Below are 15761 nucleotides of genomic sequence, written 5' to 3'. Positions count from 1 at the left end.
CGGTACCTTTATATGCCTTTGTCCCTAAATATCCACATACTTGCTGGCCACACCACCCTGCTGACCAGAGTCACGCATACCCAGAGAGATGTTTTTCCTGATTTGCAATGTTGACATTTGGAAGGACATCGCTTAAGTTCTGGCAAGGGGCTCCTTACAGTCTGAAAGTCTTCTCTCCCAGTGGGGGTCCCTGTGTCTGCAGGGATGTCTGCACCACTTGCTGTGGGGAGCCGCCACTAGAGCGATTGGAGTCCTTGGTCACACAGACTGAAAAGGAAGCTGGGAGGGGGTGCATTACGGAGGCGAGCAGATTTCCCAGGACCTGGGCCTCCTTCTTGGCCCTTTCCCCAAGAGATGAGTTCCAGCTGCTTTTCTTTTCTTAATCTTCCTCCTCTCCCCAGCCCCCTTTCCGGCTGAGTCCCCAACCCCTCCCTCCTCTGGCCAACCCCCAAGCCATACAAGATTTCGGGTGGAAAACATCACTGTCGAAAGGGAGGAGTCCAGAGACTGCGAAGCTGAGTGCAGCAGGGGGAGGGTGGGAAGAACCGCTTCTCTGGGACTTGTATTCCATGGATCTGTCACTCTTGTCTGGGTGAAGACAAGTGGGGTGCAGCAAACAGTCCAAACTGTTTACCTTCTGCCAGTTACCCCACTTCCCTCCCTCTGCCCCCAGCTTCCCATCCCACACCCAAGACTTGCCTCAAGCTTGTGGAGAGCATCTGACCAGGTTTCTTTTATTTACTCATGGTTTCCAAAATGGACACTTTCAAGGCCTGAGGGTAGAGCTGCTTTTAGGAAAGGGATGGAGGAGGTGGTGGAGGAAGAGCAAAAGAAGTTGCTTTGAAAAGTGGAGAGCTGGTGAGGTAGTAAATTATAGTGGTTAAGGACGGAGGCTCCAGATTCACATCAAACATGGCTGGTGACAACCAGGGGCGCCTGGGTGGCTCAGTTGGTTAAGAGTCTGACTTTGGCTCAGTTCATGAACTCATGGTTCGTGAGTTCTAGCCGAGTCGGACTCTGAGCTGACAGTTTGGAGCCTGAAACCTGCTTCAGATTCAGTGTCTCCCTCTCTCTCTGCCCCTCCCTAGCTCGCTCTCTCTCTCAAAAATAAATAAGCTTTAAAAAAATATTTTTTAAACATGGTTGAGAACCCCTGTCTCTGCCACTTATTCACTGTGTGAATTAGAGTTGGCTATTTTAATCTCTCTGAGCCTCTATTTTCTCACCTTTCAAGGTGCTTTCAAGGCTCAAGTCTGAGAACAAAGTGGGATTTTTTTTAAAAGTGTATTTATTTATTTTGAGAGAGACAGAGAGTGGGGGGTGGGAGGGGTAGAAAGAGAGGGAGAGATAGCATCTCAAGCGGGCTCTGCGCTGTCAGCACAGAGCCCGACCCAGGGCTTGAACGCATGAACTGTGAGATCATGACCTGAGCCGAAACCAAGAGTAGGATGCTTAACCAGCTGAGCCACCCAGGCATCCCAAGGGGATTCTTAATGTAATTATTATCTGCTCCAGGAAGTGCTTAATTAATGGAGTTTTATTATAATTAATATTATTCATGTAAAAGAGCACTAGAATAAAAGCTGGCAGGTTTTTTTTCTTAAATAGGAGTGTAAGCTGCTGAGGAGTTTCAGAAACAGAGCTATAAGTTTAACACTATATGTTTTTAAAAAAATCAGATTTGGTCATTTCCCACAGGCTCTTATATCTCTTATTAGTCACAGTCTTTACAAGTATGTGAAATATGAAAGATGAGTAGACATGTTTATCCCCATTTCACAGATGAAGAAATTAAGGCCCAGGAGGTGATGAGGAGATAATGAATGTAAAAGCACTCGGTACACCGCAACATAGCACACAAAAACCAGACTGTTTCTGGGGTTTTGTTGTGACACAAACTGATAAGCAATGGGACAGTGCCCAAAACTCATTGTCCCACGTCTTTCTTCAGAAGAAGGAGAACTCAAAAGAAGGCTAGTATGTACAGAAAGACAGCCCCAAGTTCAGGCAGAAGGAGGAAGGTATGAGTTTGTTGATTGATGTGGTTGAATCCATAAGCCTGGGAGAGAGGGCTGGCAAAGCGAGAGGTCAGACTGGACAGCCTGAGGCCAGTTTAGTGCTCCCAGAAGTAATGTCTGAAGATTACAGCTAACGTGATAGACAGTAGGTGTAAAATGGGAGCTCAACATTAGTAATCTAAAAAACAAAGCAAATTAAATAATAGAAACATCTCCCCAATGAAAATGCTTTTGAAGGGAAGTCAAGCTCAAAAATAGGGAAAGCAATGGCAATGACACAGTATTAAGGATGCATTTTATAAACCAAACCCTGCAGGGTTTTGTGGCTTCCTTTCAAGCACTGGGAATGATGGTTTAGATTTCACACATGTTTCTGGATCCCAAACAGTGGCTTCGCTAAGAAGAACCAAGAGAAGCAAACTGAGTGTGGGTTACTGGCTGAAAATAAACATCAATCAGAAACCAGACTTGCACAAAATTATGCAAGCTGTACATCTGGTCCTATAGTCCCTTTGGAAGGTTTCTGAACACCACTTTTTTTTTCTTTTTCCTCTCTTCTTTCTTTCTTCCTTTCTTTTCTGCTTGCTTGCTTTCTTTCTTTCTTTCTTTCTTTCTTTCTTTCTTTCTTTCTTTCTTTCTTTCTTTCTTTCTTTTTAATCTCGATCTGCTCTCCTAGTATATCCTTTTGAGTCTTCACTGTATAAAATTAAAACTACTATTTCCTTTCGGGTAACTGGCTGCTCCAATATATCATAAGCACCTTCAACGCGGCATATCCAAAACAGGAAGAGGGAACTCATCGGTTTCCCCAAGAAAGGCTCCTCTTTGTATCCCAGATCTCAGGAGTGGCACTCCCATCCACCCAGTCACCCAAACTGGAAATCTGGGCATCCTCTGTGGCTGCTCTTTTCCCTCATGCTAACTACACTCTATCAAACCTTCTCTGATCCCTACACTTCCCTCCGTCTCTTCTTGCCCCCTTGATTCACACCTCCCAGATGGCTAAGATAACAGCAAGGGCTATCAGACCACAGTTTCTGAGCCCTGCACTGCCTGCACTTTGCTCCAGTCCAGACCTCAGCAAACCGTACCACTCGCACAGGATTCCCACCTTACAACAGAGCTACTCTGCCAGGCAGCCCCCGGTCTCCTAATAGCCCCCACACACCCATGCTGAGGGCCAAGAGAAGGGAAGGCTTTGAGACCCACCAAGGAAAAGGAACTGAGGAGATGGGCAAATGTCATACGAGTGACCGAATAGATGACCAGACCAGGTGCCTCCACTCTACCACCTCTTAGCAATTATAGCCATTTTTAAGGGTAAAGTTCTATGACTTTAATACATTCACACACAACACAACAATCTCCAGACTGTTCAATCTTCCCAAAATGAAACTCGGCACCCACGAAACACTATTTCCCCTTCTCCCAGCCCCCAGCAACTACCATTCTGTTCTCTGTCTCCATGAAGTTGACTCTTCCAGGTGCCTCCTACAATATTTCTCCTTTTGTGTGTGACTTATTTCACTTAGAATAATGCCTTCAAGATTCGCCCATGTTGTAGCATGTGTCAGCATTTCATTCCTTCTGAAGGTTGAGTAATATTCCATTGTATGTATACACCACATTTTATTTATCCATTCATCCATCAGTGGACACTTGAGTGGTTTCCACTCTTTGGCTATTGTGAATAGGCTGCTGTGAACATTGGACATGGTTCAAGTCCATGCTTTCAGTTCTTTTGGATATTAACTCAGAAGTATAATTGCTGAATCATACGGTGTAACTGTCTTTCAATTTCTTAACTCTCTAATAAGACTGAACTCTTAAGAGAAAGAATGAGTCTTGACACAAATATTTGTTAACTGATCATTAACCCCAGCCAAAAAGATGTTGTAAGAGACAAAGTTAAGAAGATAAAAGATTGGAATGGGGGGAAAGAAGATAAAGGATTGGAGGGGTTGAGGGCCTTCAAAGGTTCGGATCCTGGCTAAATTTACAAAGCTTTGATTAAGATCTTAAATAGGTGAGAGGGCAGGAGGAGAGCTCCCAGGGAAGCTTTATCACCAGCAGTTAAGCTCACAGGCCCTGGGGCCAGACTACCTGGGGCCAGATTGTAGGCCTGTTACCTCCTAGCTTGGAGAGTTTTGGCACATTACCTAAACTTTCTCTGTAAAATGGGGATAGTAAAGTTCAGTTCATAGGATCCTCATGAGGTTAAAACCCACAAAGCTCTTAGAATAGTGCCTAGCACATAGTGTAAGGCGACAGAGGCGATGCAGAAAACTGAAACTCTCTCTCAGGTGAGGTTCCCCGATCCAGAGAGAATGGGCCAGAGAAGTCTCGCCCAGGGGTGTGGTGGCGCATTTTTATGAGGTTGGCTGGGGGAGGAGTTTTTTGCATCAATTCCTTGTCCCTGGAGAGGATAAGTCCCTTGTTCATGGTGAGAAGGCTCAGTGAATGGTCTCCTGAGAAGTTTCCGGGTGGCGTAGGGAGGTGGCCTTTGTTGCCCTGACGTCTGAAGGTCACACCCACCTCTGCAGCCAAAAGTATGCTCTTAATAAATTCTGGCATTATTAACAAAATCAGAATTGGATTAGAGTATAGGTAAAGTTTGAAATATCTCAAAAAAGTGCTAATTTCACTAGGGGTTCTACTTTCACACAGCCCATTTGGTTGGGAAAGTAGTTAATATGTTTTAAGTACCAACTTTGTGTTGGGCCTGATTATTGTTATTATATGTTACTATTATAGATTATTAACACTTCAGAGGTAGAGAAAATAAGGTACAGAGATGTTCAATCACTTGGCTAAGATGACATGTTTACCAAGTGCCTGAGCCTAGTTATAAATCAGTCTCAAAGGAAAGCAGTCAAAGGGTAAAGTAGAGGGATGATATTCCTGTTGCATTCAGAAGAGATCCCAGGGTGATAGCGGGACCTATCAGAGGGTTGGGCAAAGCCTTGTGAACCATTCTTATGAGGAGGGGGGGAGTTACTACTTCCAGGACTGCACTTTACAGGGGCCTGTTACCTACTAGGCAGAACTTGCCTGGGAGATGCTGACAAGCCCCTGCTCCCCACCCACGATCCACACCTACTGTTAACACTCAGGTGCAGGTATTGGGACCTTTCCCCTTACGGCAGAGATAGTTAGCTACTTGCTATCCCTGTATTCATTCTTCCTTTCCTTTTTTGGTAATCCAAATGTGGTTTTTAATCTGGGCACATGATCACCTGGAATCAAGACTACATCTCCCAGCCTCTTCTGAAGCCTGGTGTCACCGTGGTTATGTTCTGGTCAATGCAGTATTAAAGGGTTCTTTCCCAGGGCGCCTGGGTGGCTCAGTTGGTTAAGCATCTGACATTTGCTCGGGTCATGATCTCAGGAATTATGGGTTCCAGCCCCGCATTGGGCTCTGTATTGACAGCTCAGGGTCTGGAGCATGCTTTGGATTCTGTGTCTCCTTCTCCTTCTGCCCATCCCCTTCTCGTGCTCTATCTCTCTCTCTCAAAAATAAATAAACATTAAAATTTAAAAAAAAAAGAATTCTTTGCCAACTTCAAGAAACTTATAAGGAAGTGGTTTGAGCTTTTTGGCTACTTCCTGTCCCTCCAATTAGGTGGCTAGGTTTCCAGCTGCCATCTTGGAAACTGGAGGGCCACACCCCTCGGAATGGAGCACAGAGCTGAAAGGAACAGATACCAGGAAGCTATTCTTGCCCTGCACTCGCTTCATCTGGAGGTTTTGTTTTGCTTTTTAATGTGGAACACTTCACAAATTTGCATGTCATGTAAGGATGCAGATTTAATTCAGGTTTCCCCTCTGACCTTGAAGGCCAGCTAACACCATTAACATTTCTGGGGGCGGGCCTAAAGATGCAGGTTGAGACTAGTCACACCCTACATGAAGGTCCTAGTCACGCCCTACATGAGGGTCCTGGGCCCACTCTGTGATTGGTCCATAAATGTTGTGATTGGGTCCCGCCAAAAATAACAAATACTCTAGGCAATGTGAATGGTTAAACCTGCTGTCAATAATATTGTATAATAATAATTGGATCACTGTACCTATGTCGCAATTTCCTGTAACTCCCCCTTCCCAAACTCATAAAAGTCCTACCCCACCTTTGTTCGGGGCTCTCTGGCTCTCTCCGTTCCACCAGCTTGGAGTGAGCAGAGGCCCGGGTTCGAACCTGCAATAAACGACCCTTGCTTTTTGGCTTTGACTCTGGACTCTGGTGGTTCATTTCTGGGGGACTCCTGAATTCTGGGCATTACAGTCATCCTTACACAGGGGCCATGCTCTGTATCATTCCAATTTTAGTGTATGTGCTGCCAGAGCAAGCACTGGAGCTGTTTTATGTGAGGAAGAATGAACTTTATCTTGCTTAAACTACTGTTAGTTCAGATTTTCTGTCATATTTTCTATTAGCTGAGTCAACACTCATGCCCTAGGTTCAGTAGAACCCCACTTCTGACGGTATACGCTCGGCCTTCCTGTCTTCCTGTGCTTAGATCCAGACATGAAAGACCAACGTCCTGAACCTGCAGTCTCACCCCTCCCTCTACTGCCCAGAGGGAGAGAACGTACGCAGCTTCTAAAAATACTTCCTAGCCTTCTCTATCATTCAGCATCTTCTTTTGGACAGAGTTTGGTAACCATGGGCCCAACAGCTTCATCAGTCGTCTAGTTAACAGAAAAAAGAAAACACTGTTTTCCAGATGCCATGTCTATTAGAAAAGAAACCAACCATCAAAACCCACTCATTCTAGCTCTGTTCGTTGAACAGTGATAAAAGATGTTATTCATAAAACTGAAAAATGTTAATAAAGGAGTATAATTCTTTTAGCTTCATTCTATTCTTCATTTTCCCCCATGGAAATAAAAATCATTTGTTTGAGGAGCAATTATTATAACCAACCCTGTAACCATTTGTTTGTGCATTTATTCATAATTCATCTTGAATATATTCATTCGCCATTCTTCCATTCAAAAATACTTCTTAGTATTTCAAAGTAAAAAGTTAAAAAAGAAACACACGCAGGGCCACGTGGGTGGCTCAGTCAGTTAAGCGTCCGGCTTCGACTCAGGTCATGATCTCACGGTTCGTGGGTTCGAGCCCCGCATCGGGCTCTGTGCTGACAGCTAAAATAAAAAACATTAAAAAAGAAAAAACAAAAACACAAAAAAACCCATAAGTAGAACTCCTTTGCCCATCCAGCAAGGTATTTGAGGAACAGAAATGCAGAAACCTCAGCCCCTGACTGTCCAGGGAATGTGCCGGTTAGTTGAGAAGAGTAAAATAATACCCAGGAAGGAGTTGGAGCTTATGATCCAGGCTGGGCTGAGACTTTCCTGCTAAGGGCTGTCCAAATACAGGGCACATTTCACACACATGAATAGAAAGCCTAAGTGAACAAGGTCGTGGCCTGTGGAGAAGAGAAAAAGAGGAGCCAATGGTCGGGCTAGAGGAACAGGCCTCCACAAATTCACCTCCAAAGTGCCCATATTGCCAAAAATTCTTGGCCATTTTAATGTCTCATGCTTCCAGTGTCTCCCCTCTCAGATGCCCACACCACCTCCTCCTGTTAGAGGGTAAGCTGAAAGCATAAAATTAGGGGAGGGTTGGCTAAATAGTTTCTTTTTTTTTTTAACAGTTATTTATTTTTGAGAGACAGGGACAGAGCATGAGTGGGGGAGGGGCAGAGAGAGAGACACACACACACAGAATCCAAAGCAGGCTCCAAACTCCACACTGTCAGCACAAAGTCCAATGCAAGGCTCAAACTCACAAACTGTGAGATCATGGCCTGAACCAAAGTCGATGCTTAACCAACTGAGCCACCCAGGCTCCTTCAATAAATAAGTTCTAAAATCCCCCAAGGTTTAATTATCTCAAATTTACAAGACTGACTATCATTTATTTGAGCATTTATTAGTATGTCAGATATTTTACATTCATTGTCTCATTTGAGTTTTTAACCTGTAAGAAATACATACTTTTATTACATTATTTTTACAGATAAAGAAATAGAGACATGGAGCATTCAATATCATGATCACAAGGTCACTTAAGACTATCAGACTGTAAAGCCCATGTTTATAATGCCTGTGTATAAAAGACAGGTAACACTTTTTTTTTTTTGAGAGACAGAGAGAGAGAAAGAGAGAGCATGAGCAGGGGAGGGGCAGAGAGGGAGAGACAGAATCCCAAGCAGGCTCTGCACTGTCAGCACGGAGCCTGATGCAGGGCTCAAACTCACAAACAGTGAGATCTGACTTGAGCTGGAACCAAGAGTTGGACACTTAACCAATTGAGTCACCAAGGCTCACCAAGGCACCCAACAGATGCCACTTTCTAAATAGCTTCTTCCACCTCTCTGTCTCGTGGAACTGGTAGCCCCTACACCACACCCATTCTACTTGTTATATAACCGTTTATATAAATGTCTTTCCAAAATATGAGTTCCTTGGAAGAGGGAATGTGTCATGATCATTTTTGTACCATGTCTGCTTAGAACACAGGATGTGGCACACTGTAAGTGCCTAAACACTCTATCATTCACCAAAAATTTAACAATCACAAGCACACTGCATACTCAAGTAAGCATGAAAAAAAAGTGTACATGAAGATTTTGCACTTCTCTCCTGCTCTATCATGTTACTATTAAAGTATGAGTCTCTGAATAGAGCATATTCTTTATATTCACTGAGCACTTTCTAAAAGCCAAGTGCTATGCTCAGTCATTTAAAGCATACAAAGATAATTAAGAGACAGTTGCTATCCTTCTGGAGCCTACAGTTTACAAGACAAGATAGACACATAAACAAATGAGTTGGCTGCAAAGCTGATTGCAAAAGGGGTTAGAGCAGAGACATAAATATAACATTTCATTGAATTTAATGCCATTGATTGGGAGATGCATCATTAAGTATTACTAAAAAAAGTCGCTGCTAGTTAACCTATGCACAGCATTGCTTTGAAGATGCATCCTTATTTCAGAGATGTTATAATGCTTTTAAAGTGTGCCTCTTGAATGAAGTACTACTGATACAAGTAACAACATGGGTGAATCTTGAAAACACTATTCTATGTGACAGAAGCCAAAGACCATATATAGTGTAATTTTACTTATATGAAATGTCCTGAACAGGTGAATCTAGGTCAGTGGTGGAGAAGATTTAGGGCAAGGAGCAGATTGATGGATTAGTATGGAGTATGGAATTGGGTTATGGAATGATGAAAATATTCTAGAAATGATTGTGGGATGGTTGTGCAACTCTGTGACTATGCTAAAAGCCACTGAATTGTTAAATGGATGCATTTGACCTGTGTGTGAATTACATCTCAATATAGCTGTATCAATATGGCTATGTCTCAAAATAACAGGTTGATGGTTGTCTGGGTGGCTCAGTCAGCTAAGCCTCTGACTTCAGCTCAGGTCATGATCTCAGAGTTTGTGGGTTCGAGCTCCACATTGGGCGTTGTGCTGACAGCTCAGGGCCTGAAGCCGGCTTCAGATTCTGTGTCTCCTTCTCTCTTTCCTCTTCCCTCCCTATGTTCTTTCTCTCAACAATAAATAAACATCAAAAAAAATTTTTAAATAGCAGACTGGGAGGGCAGGATCTAGTGGGGGGAGACTAAATCAGACGCAGAGAGATCTAGGAAGCTCTCTGGGATGGGCATTGACACTTAGACCATGTGTGCAAATTGCACCATGCAGAAATCCAAAATGGGGTGGAGAAGGTGATCCAGGCAGAGGTGAAAGTCCAGGAGGCCAGGGTACTGGATAAAGTGCAAGTAGAAGCTGAAAGAAAGGAGAGGTGATTGGAGGAAAGGCTCGAAGCCAAGCTAGCCCACATGGAGCAGAGCATTGAATGCCAGACTAAAGGCTGTGTCTTTTCAAGATGTAAAAAGAAGGTTTGAAATTTTCTCCAACTGCTGATCTTTAAAGTTCGGCAACTCTAGGGGTGCCTGGTGGCTCAGTCATTAAGCAGCTGACTTCAGCTCAGGTCATGATCTCCCAGTTAGTGAGTTTGAGTTCTGCGTTGGACTCTGTGCCTGGAGCCTGCTTCAGAGTCTGTGTCTCCCTCTCTCTCTCTGACCTTCCCCTGCTCACTCTGTCTCTATCTCTCAAAAATAAACATTAAAAATAAATAAATAAATAAAATAAAATTCGGCAACTCTATACACAAAAGGAATGTATTATTAAGGTTTTTATTCCAGCCACAGGGCAACATTATTGACCTGACAGGCAGTAAAATCCCCTTTGGAACTTGGAGACTGATGACAAAAAGGTTAGAAGGGCAAAGGGCAGTGGCAACCGGAAGGACGGTGTTTAAACAGACGCTGGGAAGAACCAGGGCTTCTGGCAGGGAGCCACGAAGTTCCAAAGGTCAGACTTGGCAGCAGAGCCAGGAAGTTGAAAGCCAAGAGTCATCTCCATGCTAGGAATCACACAGGAGGAATTAGAATCGCTCTTCTCTTCCAAAGGGATTGAAAATTGAGACCAAAGTAAAATGGAGAGGAGGAAGTGTAGAGAGTTCAGGAAAGAACACCATTAGTGGCCCAGCCCAGGGGGAGCTAACTAATTGAAGAATGGCTCCTGGGCTCAAATACTGCCTTTGCCTGAGTTGCCCCCGCCCTAAGAGGCATGAGCCTGGGACTACCGAGGACACCAGGGTACAACAGAGGCACAGACCAGGGTTGGAAAGGCATGCTCACTGGCGATTCCCCTGGGCAGCCCGTGTGCGCCCTCCTCCTGAACCTGATCTTGGGAAGGGACTCCAGGCAGCTCAGCTAATTTGAGTCCGCCTCAGAAAAGGGAGGTGGGAGGTGGAGGCATTGCAAAGGTGGAGGACTGCACAGCAGCCAGTTGGCCCCCCAACTTGGTGTCCCAGGTCCTCAGGCAACAGGCATCTGCACGAACAAGCAGAGAAGAAAATGACAAGACCCACCCGGGTCTGTCTGACCTTTAGCTTCTCTCTTCCATTTGTCGTAGGGCTTTGCACGTTTTAAGTGAGACTTTATTCCATTTAAATATAAACAGCGCAGTCCCCTTTTACCCTTCTCAAAAGTGCTCACACAATTTCCCAGGTGTGAGGAGGACCATGAATTCCGAAAAGCTGCTGTTGAGGACCTCCAGCACGCCCAGGCTTTCTTCCTCAGAGGAAACAGCCTTTAATTTGAGAATAATAGTGTTCAGGCTACTCCATGCAGGGTGCCGTGGCAGGCAAAAAAATGTAAGCTATTGGCAATGTGTGCTAAATGGAAGTGTTTATTTACCTGCAATGTAAACCCGCCTACTACTACAAAGGATGGGAGGCCACAGATTGCATTTTGTGCCTGTTAGTACTTGCTGCGCTGGGAGATTAAATGCTGAGAGACGCCACACAATCTGGGTTTTTCCAAACAAAATCCGAAACCCTCTCTTCTTGGTCTGTACCCATGTACCCAATTAAAAGCAGTCACAGGAAGAACTACTTGGCCAATCCTGTGGATCTGATAAGGCTTTCGTTTTCTTCCTTCAGGTCAAGAGAGGCCTGTTCCCTGCCCCCTCTGGATCCATGATCAGCTTTCTTAACTCTGAGGCTGTGACATCTCGTCTTGTCTCTGGTTCCACCCAAAGCCATAAAGGTAGGGCAGAGCAGAGGAATCTGTCTTCTGAAAGGTTTTTATTGTAAGGTGACCGGAAGTGGGCCTTCCTGTCAAAATGGTAGGCAAGGCTGAATGCATGCTTGGAGAACATCTCACAATCTGCTTGGGCTTATCTCCAGACAAAAAGGCTAAGGACCTACTCCCTCTGAGATTCTGATTCTATCAGTCTGGACCAGTGCTGAAATCTGCATGTTTAAAAAGCATCCCAGACCACAATTTCATAAACACTGAAATAGAAACTGTGATGTCTTCACAATGCCTTTACCCTCTGCAGACGGCATTCTCCCCATATAACCTGTCCAAACCTACCATGGACCCACCACTCAACCTGACATCGCATGGACCTTTATTGCATCCTTTACCACGATCTGAAGCATCTAATAGACACAAAGGTGTACCCACCATTTTCTTTCCAGAGTGTGGTACTCCCCTGCCTCCCTGCAGTGTCAGACCCTCTGTATTTCCATATATCAAAATCCCCCCTGAGGCACCTGGGTGACTCAGTCAGTTGAGTGTTTGACTTTGGCTCAGGTCACGCTCTCACGGTTCATGAGTTTGAGCCCTATATTTGGCTCACTGTTGTCAGCCTGTGAGCGCTGAGCCCCCTTGGGATTCTCTGTGCCCCTCTCTGCCCTTCCCCTTCTTGTGCTCTTCCAACTCCCCTCACCCCAAAAATCCTACCTATCTTTCAGGGCTCAAAGGCCACCTCTTCCATGAAGCCTTACTTTATCTTTACACACCACAGTAATTCTCTTTCCTTTAAACTTACAGAACTCCAGAACTCCCATTTGCCCCCTATACTGAAATCATATGATGCTTGCCTTCTTTGGTTATTTGTTTGTTTGTGGTCGTCCTTTGTACACACTCTCCCTGCTAGACTGAGATTCTGGATGGCAGAATGTCATCCATTCTACCTACTTTTTAGACATATGTAGCCCAAAGGAAGATAACCCCCTTAGATACTGGAGAGAAGACAAATTAGGTACTTACCCTCTTCTGGTAACAGCATGGTCGTGATACACCCACTCACCATCCATGCACAAAACCAGATATCAGGAGTAGTCTTGTAACCAAGACAATCCATGCATTCTGACTTCCTGAACGTCAAGATTCAATAATGGGCATGTAACCCAAGCCAGGCCAATGCAATTTAATTGCAGGATTTTTTTTTTAAATGAACTATTGAGAAAAAGAGAAGCTTCTTTTCCAAGTGGACTTGAAACTGTAAGCATATGTCCCTGGAGCCGTTAGAGGCCACCACCTGGCAAGAACCTACTTAAAGATGAAGCCAACATGGAGCAGAGCAAATCCAAAGGACTGGGTTGATGACGTTGTTTGAGCCCTTGGATCCAGTGGTGCCAAACTTTGAAATTACATAAACTAAGAGGTTTTGAGTTGGGTTTTCCTTTGCTTGTAATTAAGAGAACACTGCCTAATAAATCCTCTGAAATTTCAATCAGTATAACCTACACACTCAAAGCCATTCTCCTGTCAAAGTGTAATGGAAGAATTTGATTATACTCCAAACTTCAATAAAGAAAAAATAGATACTTCTAAAGAGTTGGAACTACAATATCATGGTAATTAAGTAAGTAGAAATATAATGAATTATACAGTGCCCTGAATTGTGGCCTATTGTGTGGACAGAAGAAAGATGGAGCATGGAACCCCAAAAGTCAGCAAATAGCAATGCCCATTTGGGCTCAGATAAGGAAAAAAGTACCCTGACTTTTGACCTCAGGGGCTCGTGACAGGTCATTACCTGCTGTAGATCTGCTAACCACAGGCTTTTGTACAGAGTCCAATGTTCACAAGCAACTTTGTGATAGCTTCCCCTTACAATGGTATCCAGGGAGAAAATATGTTTATCCTATTAATATCAAAGCTGCCTTATCAAAACTTGCTTTCATTATAACCTGGTAGTGAGGTATAAAGAAGTAGCCAATTGTTACTTCTTTGGGAGCTATGGTTTGAGATGTCATTCTAAACAAATAATTTGGCTTTCTGGTTTATAATCAGGTTCCATAAGCTTGAGTAATTTGAGCTTTCCTTTTTTTGTTAATGTTTATTTATTTTTGAGAGACAGCAAGCACATGTGAGCGAGGAAGAAGACAGAGGATCAGAAGCTGGCTCCACACTGAGAGCAGAGAGCCCAATGTGGAGCTCGAACTCATGAACTGAACTGCAAGATCATGACCTGAGCTGAAGACGGATGTTTAACTGACTGAGCCACACAGGTGTCCCAGGGATTTCTGATTGTCTGGTGCCCACTAGAAGTGATAGCAGCCTACTTTGAAAGAACCTTTCATATGGAGTCTGGGGGAAGTACCTTTTAGATCTAGGACTTAGGCTCCCTGAGCAGTTGTATGAACTGTGTTCTGTCTGCTGGCTGATGAATATTTATCTAATAATGTCTGTATGTGTGACAGGATTTGGTCTAAAACTTGCTTTCATTATAACCTGGTAGTGAGGTATAGGGAAGTAGCCAATTGTTACTTCTTTGGGAGCTACCTTTATCTATGACAAGAATCGAGAAATTTAGGGTGCTTGGGTGGCTCAGTCAGTTAAATGCCAGACTTCAGTTCATGGCTTTGAGTCCCATGTTGGGCTCTATACTGACAGTTTGGAGCCTGGAGCCTCCTGCTTTGTTTCTGTGTCTCCCTCTCTTTCTGTCCCTCCTCCTCTATCTGTCTGTCTGTCTCTCTCTCTCTCAAAAATAAACATTAAAAAAAATTTTAAGAAAGAAAAAGAATCAAGAGGTTTACTTGACCAAAGTGGCTTACTTCAGCTCTCACCACCAGACCATAATCCTCACTCTATACCATGACCACAATACCTCAGGCATTTCCTATTCAAAGTTACTGGCCAATACATAGAAAGGCCCTTAGAAATATTGCTTATGAATTTGGTGAGTTAATAAATGAATAAACTGGTTAAGTGAATGAATGGATGCAACTGAAAAGTAGTAATCATTGTAGTTACTGAGGGTCTACTATCCAAATTCTTTCATAAATCTTTCCCTCCATAATCTGCTTCCCCTCATGACAATCTAGTGGAAAAGTACCTAAATCTTCTGATATAAACTCTTCAAAGGCAGAAATTACATATTTCTGTTTTCCATACAAAACCCAATGTGTCAAACAGGATGTATTTCATGAGAATTGACTGGTAGTGTGAGCCTAATAAAGACAGTAATAAAAATAGATAATAATATTAAACATCTACTCAATGCTAGACACTATTCAAGTGCTTGATAAGTGCTAGGTCATTGAATCCACACAATATCTCCATACATAAAGCACTATTTTTTCCATTTGACCACTGAAAATTCCAAGAAATTACATTTCTTGCCCAGAGCTCATAAATTCCTGTGTAACCCCAAGCCCATGCCTTGGTCGTTGTGGTTGTGAAATCTCTGGCTACAGACATTCCCCAGAACAGCAGGTCTGGACTCTAAATCAACTGCTGTACTCTGCCGTAAAGAGGTAATCAGTCCCTTCCCAGATTCTTCAAGGATTTAAAAATACATGTCAACTTCTCTCCCTTCATTAGAGAATTCCAATTTTCTCATGGAGATCAGAGTTCATAGACTCTGCCAAGACATCAGTCTGCATGATCTTTAAATATTGGCAACACTGGGATCCCTCAGGACCCCAAGGTTCAGGAAGAAGGACTCCTGCCCTCATTGAGAAGACCCAGCTTTACCTCAGACACTGCTGGCTTTTTGTTTCCCTGGATTGCTGGGAACTGACTTTGAAAGCAAACAATGCCATGCTTTCTGAAGGGCGTTACATAGGAAACAGATGTTCAAATTCAGCTTGGGTTCATGTTCTTTTGTGGTGGTTAATTTCTTGGCTCACCTCTCTGCCTGAGGCACTGCCACCCAGCTTATGTTTGGTGGGGACTCGTCCCAACAAGGCAACCCAGGACAACAGCCCTCTGAGCAGGGCGTTGTGACAAGACAACCTCTGGCCTCAGCAGGCAGCAGGCAGAGGCTCTCAGGAGAAGCCAGCATGACCATCAGGGTGGAAAGGAGTGTCAACGGCTGCCAGTCTTCCCTGGCTGAGAGCCCCAACCCTAAT

At 43.9% G+C, this 15761-nt stretch overlaps 1 pseudogene; it reads right to left on the bottom strand.

The window, feature by feature from the left end:
* Positions 1-6299: 6299 nt before the first annotated feature.
* LOC115303652 lies at positions 6300-6368 on the bottom strand (annotated as a pseudogene).
* Positions 6369-15761: the final 9393 nt, after the last annotated feature.

Source organism: Suricata suricatta, chromosome 1, assembly GCF_006229205.1.
Source record: "Suricata suricatta isolate VVHF042 chromosome 1, meerkat_22Aug2017_6uvM2_HiC, whole genome shotgun sequence".
In the NCBI taxonomy this organism is placed as follows: domain Eukaryota; kingdom Metazoa; phylum Chordata; class Mammalia; order Carnivora; family Herpestidae; genus Suricata; species Suricata suricatta.
The sequence above is the reverse complement of the archived record's forward strand: the minus strand, read 5'-3'. Positions and strand labels throughout refer to the sequence as shown.